This window comes from Vombatus ursinus, unplaced genomic scaffold, assembly GCF_900497805.2.
Source record: "Vombatus ursinus unplaced genomic scaffold, bare-nosed wombat genome assembly UNPS02014864.1, whole genome shotgun sequence".
Classification (NCBI taxonomy): domain Eukaryota; kingdom Metazoa; phylum Chordata; class Mammalia; order Diprotodontia; family Vombatidae; genus Vombatus; species Vombatus ursinus.
In genome coordinates this window covers 6,275,526-6,282,122 of record NW_020954642.1, presented here as the reverse complement: position 1 = coordinate 6,282,122, position 6,597 = coordinate 6,275,526, and the positions used below count along the sequence as shown (strand labels likewise).

Here is a 6,597-nt window from a genome sequence, read left to right as displayed (position 1 = left end):
TGGGATGGGGGTCGGAAGGAGTCGCAGGTTGCCGGGCATCCTAGAGGCTGTTGGGAGCAAGTCGGCCTGCTTCAGTGTCTCCTGCATCATTAGGGACCTGGTTGCCGGCCTGCTAGGGAATTGCACGGGAGTCTCTTTCGGGCACAGGACGTCGCGGCGGGATTTCCCCAGGCCTGCAGCCTGGAAGCGCCAAGTGGAGATAACCAGAGACTGGACCAGGTGCGCTCCCCTACATGGGACCCACAAAAGACTGGTCACCAGGGAAATGGAATGGGAAAACATTCTGGAATTCAGAGTTTGAAACTGGATAATTCACTTACAGATGGAGTAAATGACCAAGTCCTTGTGGCAGTTGTGATCAGTTTCACTTTTATACATACATACATATATTCACAAATATATATGTGTGTGTGTGTGTGTATGTATGTACATATACTTTTAAATAATGCAGAACAAAACATTAACCCTGATAACTAAGAGCTAGTGCTGGTGCTTTGGGAATAACTTCAGACAGATCAGGATGCACCTGCTGTTGTTCAGCATCAATTTATGCCCTGTCCAATCTGTTTACATCAAGCTTCTTTTCCTATTGAAACAGACTGTGAACATCTTTTTTTTTTTCTTGTGGTACCCATATTATTGCATATTATGCATATTGGCGATATGGTTCATGGCTTGGAGCCCTTAGTTATCCAATCTGCAGACCAATGGTTACCTTACTCCTACCAGTATTTGGTGAAGATAATCAGATTCAGGATTTCTCAGAATTGCATCATGATATTAATGACTATAATTGAAGATTCTCAGGACAACCCAGATCGATTGTGGAAAGAATTATGCATCTGCCCACTTTACTGAGATACGCATCTAGGGAAATGGTTTCAGTTGGGGACCTTTTCTGGATGTTTAGCATCAGGATATTACTTTGTTTACTGGGAGTTTTTTTTTTTTCTACTTGATATCATCCTTGAATTTTGTTGCTGAAGCATTGTTTGGAAGTCTAGAATTTCTAGATGATTTCTTTGTCATCTTTCTATTGCTTATATACATCTACCTCATGTATCCAGAAGTACTAACACAAAGACTAAATTATATGAAATAAATGAATGTTGCTTGAGTTCATGTGGAAAATCATTCAAGGGAACCAAAACAAAATACTTGAATATCATTTTGCAGGTTCAAAAACATCTTAGGAAGTTTTGCTAACTGGAACTGTTTCAGTGTATTGGAGGTTGTAATACTGAAGCTAGATTTATAACCATCTAAGCAATGTCTGTTTGTTCAGTAAATAGCTATATAAAATAATGTCTTCTGAAAAAGTCACTATAAGACAGGGGATTAAGTGAAAAGGAATATTTTTTATATCTTCACTTTACCTATCCCTCAAAACTAAACCAATTGACTACATAGAAAGTTATTATTAAATACGTAATTTTCCCACTACCTTCCTATGTGAAGTATAAATATTATAATGAATAATTTTCTTGTTTACTAAAATGTTACAAACAATTTAAAAAGCTAGTATCTTTAAGCATTTACTATGTTTCGTGCATTTATTTGCAACAGAATTTTTTCCATTACAATATAACTATTTTATCAGCTAAAACTAAAAGAACTTTAACCTTGCACAGGATTCACTTAGTTCATACGTTGGCTCTTATAAAAAAATTTTTTAATAAATCCAAATTTCATAGTCTAATGCAATGCCTTACAAATAGTAAGCACTCAATAAATGTTTGTTGATTGAAGAAAACATATACATTTCTTCTTACCCAAAACACTTAATATTAATAATTGTAATACTTAAATGAATAGCTTGATTTTTTCAAAGGGTAATCATATAACAGTAATTTGAAAAGGGAAAAACTGAATCTAAGAAACTGAGTGAGATGACTGAATCATGTAGTTGGGTAAATCTAATAGGAATAAAGCCAACTTTCATGAACTGACTACAAAACTTGTATCTGAATCATAAACAACACTAATTAAACATTACCAAAAAATAAATTGTTGCTTCATTCAGTTCAAGCCTGGGATGTATTATGCATTGGTAGGATGACAGAGTAAGTGAGAAAAATATTTCTTTTCCTGGGAGTTGACATGTGCTCTTAAAATTCCTCAATTGACTTAACTTAGTCTAGTTATTTAATGATCTTTGTCACAATACAGTATGAAGTAACAGCTAGATTCTAATGTATAAGTGATGACAGATAATGAAAACTTTTAGTCTCATTGATGAACATTTATTGAGCCCCTACTGTGTGTAATACTGTCCTCAGCATCAAGAGGGAAACAATCAGAAAATCCTATTTGTTGGTCATGCAAATGCAGATATCATCTTGGTACTGACTTTAAAATGTCAATAATGATGGCCTTATTTCAGTTTTTTCTGTGCTGAAGGACAACTGGCTGTTGATGTCTAAGGCAGATCCAAAGACACATGAAAGATGAAATATTGTATCATATTATGTTTAGGAAGGATGGATTAGGGGATTTATCATTTGGGGTAAAAGAACAGAATATATCTCTGGAAGTGTTTCAGTACAGTCTTCATTTCTATGGACAAATTTAGGTATGAGTGTCAAGCAGAAAATGGACTAGGTACTTTCTCACTATTGTTTATAAAACCTTAATTCCTACAGTAACTCATTAGAAAAGGGAAGAACAGCATCTATGAAAATTTTTGCTATACTTACATTTACTAAACTGAGAAATTCTGAAATACTTCAAGTCAAAAATAAATCTGACTTAGGGTGCAAAATTGAATTATCCTGTGAAAGAAGGAGTTTTCAGTATGTATGCTCTACCTATACTATCCACTATTACAAATCTGATCAATATTGGTTTTATTTTAATATTCTGGGTAAAGATACTTTTATCAAAATTTATAGCATTTTAAGCTTTGTAATATTTGAAACTACATCAAGTTTAAAAAGGGCATTTTAAAATGAATGGACCTTCTTATGTTTATCACATTCAATTCTGGTGATGGATGTAAAGAGATTTTAAATTTAATGTATTAAAACCTCCAACTGAGTTAAATACTTCACTTTTCAATCAGTGTTTGAAATCAGTCATAAATCCTATGATTTTGGGTAAAAATCACAAATCAAAGTGATGGCACAGAGTGCCCCCATGAGTACATAATAAATTGATCAATTATCTGGGGAGCAAGATAAAGTCCAGATAGTTGCCCAAACTCTACCCATTGGTCAGATATCACAACCACCACAATTTCTGGATTTTCAGTTGAGTCTTCATTACTTCAACAAGAAAACAAAAGTGACAAATCATTCATTATTATGTGGATATCTACCTCACTGAGTTGTTATGGAAAAAAAAATACTTGAATTTAAGCTTTGAATTTATATGTGCAAGTAATTTGCTCTTTCAAATAAAAGCAGCATATATATATATATATATAAGTAGCCAGAGAATAGTGATGAAGATATTGAGGAGACTATGAAGTCACAGAAGGAAAGACTATGAAAATTTTAGCTGAGATTTGAATATTAAAAAAAAGAGAGATATGGCTGCTGTTTGCAGGTACGTGTCATGTGGATGAAGGATTAGCTTTCTTCTGCTTAGATTCAGAGGATACCAGTAGGATCCATAAGTAGAAGTTGTAGAAAGGCAGATTTCACCTTGGTGTAAGGAAAGAGAAGAGTTTCTAACAGTAAGAGCTATTCCAAAAGTAAACTGGGCTCTCTTCTTACAAGATAGTAGGTGCTCTCTAAAATAAAGGTGTTTAAGACAAGAGAAAATTATGCAACCAAGATTAGAAGGAAAGCAGAAAGCTTTTATTGCCAGTATTTATGATAAAGTTCTCATTTCTAAAATATATAGAGAACTGAGTCAAATTTATAAGAATGCAAATCATTCCCCAATTGATAAATTGTCAAAGAATATGAAGAGGCAGTTTTCAAATGAAGAAATTAAAGCTATCTGTAATCATATGAAAAAATGTTCTAAATCACTATTGATTATAGAAATTCAAATTAAAGCAACTCTGAAGTACCACTTCAGGCCTATCAAATTGACTAATATGGCAGAAAAAGAAAATGAAAGGTGTTGGAAAAGACATGGGAAAGTTGGAACACATGCATTGTTAGTAGAGTTGTGAACTGATCCAACCATTATGGAAAACAATTTGGAGCCCAATGAGCTATAAAATTTGCATATCCTTTGATCCAGCAATAGCACTACAAAGTCTGTATCCCAAAGATATCATAAAAAAAAAGAAAAAGACCCACATGCACAAAAATATTTATAGCAGCTTTTTCTATGGTGGTCAAGAACTGGGAATTGAGGAGATGCCCATCAATTGAGAAATGGCTGAACAAGTTGTGCTATATAAATGTAATACAATACTATTGTGCTATAAGAAAGATAAACAGACAGATTTCAGGAAAAAAAAAGCTGTGAAGACTTACATGAACTGATGCTGAGTGAAGTGAGCAGAACCAGAACATTGTACACAGTAACAGCAACACTTCGAAGTGATGAGCTTTGATAGACTTGACTCTTCTCAACAACACAATTATCTAAGACAATGACAAAATACTAAAAATGGAAAATGCTATCCATATCCAGAGAAAGATCTATGGAGTCTGAATGCAGATCAAAATATACTATTTCACCTTTTTGTTTTGTTTTGTTTTTCTTTCTCTTGGCTTTTCCTTTTTGTTATGATTGTTCTTTCACAACATGACTAATGTGGAAATATGTTTAAGATGATTGTACATGTAAGAGCAATATCAGATTGTTATCTTGGGGTGGGGAGAAGGGAGGGAGGGAGAAAAATTTTGGAACTCAAAGTCTTATAAAAGTGAATAGTGAAAACCTTCTTTACATGTAATTGGAAAATATTAATTACTATTAAAAAAAGTTGGTAAAATGAAAACTTGTTGAAAAGGCTGAGGAGGAGATTACTGTACATATATGGGTTGGACTTGATGAGTTTTGGTGCTCCATATAAATCTGAGGTTTACTAATTCTTTGATTCTAGATGATAATAATAAGTCACATTCAGAACTGATTGTAGAACTGTACCCATAAATTTAAGGTTAATCAAGAGATATCAACCTGCTGAGAGGTATTCAGTGGATTTTCACATGTCCCCTTCTTTGGCCTTGAAACTGTATGCTCAATATTATTAGTCACCACCAATCAAGGAATAGATACAAAGGTGTGGAGGAGCCAGTTTAAATCATAGTTTGATTTATTATTTTATTGATTGTCTATACATAATAGAAGGATGGAGAAAGTATTAATAATGCAGATTAAACTACAAAGTGTGTCATGCATACATTTAAGTTTTTATAGAGCCAATTTTTAACCTCTTACCAGAATACCCTTACATGGATGTCATGATTTCCAAATTGGTGGTAGAGATACATTAGATGACAGAAACTGGTTCCAAAAATAACTTGAAAGGATGAAAATGACTTTAAATAAATATAAAGTCCTACACTGGGTTTCAAAAACAAGTTGAATATATGTTGGAATGAGAAATGAGTGGCTTGAATGTCATTCTCATGAAAGAGATCATTTATTGGATTATAAACTCAATATGAATCAAAAGAGCAACATTAGTTAGGCAGTCAATGACCATTTGTTACATCCTTCTTATGTTCCAAGAACTGAGCTAAATCTTGAGGATACAAATACAAAAACATAATCTCTGACCTCAAGGAAGTCACATTCAGATGGATGAGACAATATGCAAACATAAACACATAACATGAATGCAGTATAAATGGAAGATCATCTCAGAGTTAAGGCATTAAGGATAAGAGGGCAAGCAACTTAAGTATTTATTTTTTTTTACTGTTTTTACATTTCAAATGCTTACTTATTAATGAACAAATGTTTTTATTCATTTATAATTAAACTCAGAGTTGCAGTTTAGCCCATCTTGGGCTGAATCCTGAACTCCCTAGCTCTTCAGAATAGATTATTCCATTCCCTCTTGAATTATCTTGTGGGTGCTATATAGTCTGGTGTTATTCAAATTCCCTTTCCTTTGTACTTGATGTTTATTTTTTCCTCCTTATTGCTTCAAGACTCCTCCCCCAATTGAATGGTTATATTTAATCACTATGTGCCTTGAAATTTGCAACATTAGTTTTTTCTTTCCATGGAGTTTTTTAAGTTGCCACTTTCTTTTCTGTGTTCAATTTCTGCAGTTTTCTTGTATTTTATCTTACATAGTTCATTTTTTACATGTCATATTCTTTTCTGAAATCTATAAACTTTGTTGTCTCCACATATTCTGTCTTTAAGATCAATATATTTTGTTTGAATAGAAAATATTTTCTTTTAATGTTATTGCTTTTTACTTCTCTTCTAGATTGTTTTTAATGTCTATGTATTTGCATTGCCGATCAATAATCCTTTCTTTTATTTTTAGAGATTTGCCATCATAGAGTTACTTTTTTATTATGCTAATTATTTAAGCTGTGCTGGCTATAAAGTCTTTTCTTATCATTTTATTTCTATTTTTAACCACACAGGAAGAATATGCCATGATTCCACATTTTCACATTCCACAGATCCTCTATGTCATTGAGTATTAGATTATTTTCCTTCATTTTG

The 6,597-nt window shown here is 33.0% G+C and overlaps 1 pseudogene; it reads left to right on the top strand.

The window, feature by feature from the left end:
* Nucleotides 1-270: 270 nt before the first annotated feature.
* LOC114027876 lies at nt 271-1,102 on the top strand (annotated as a pseudogene).
* The last annotated feature ends 5,495 nt before the right edge of the window (nt 1,103-6,597 follow it).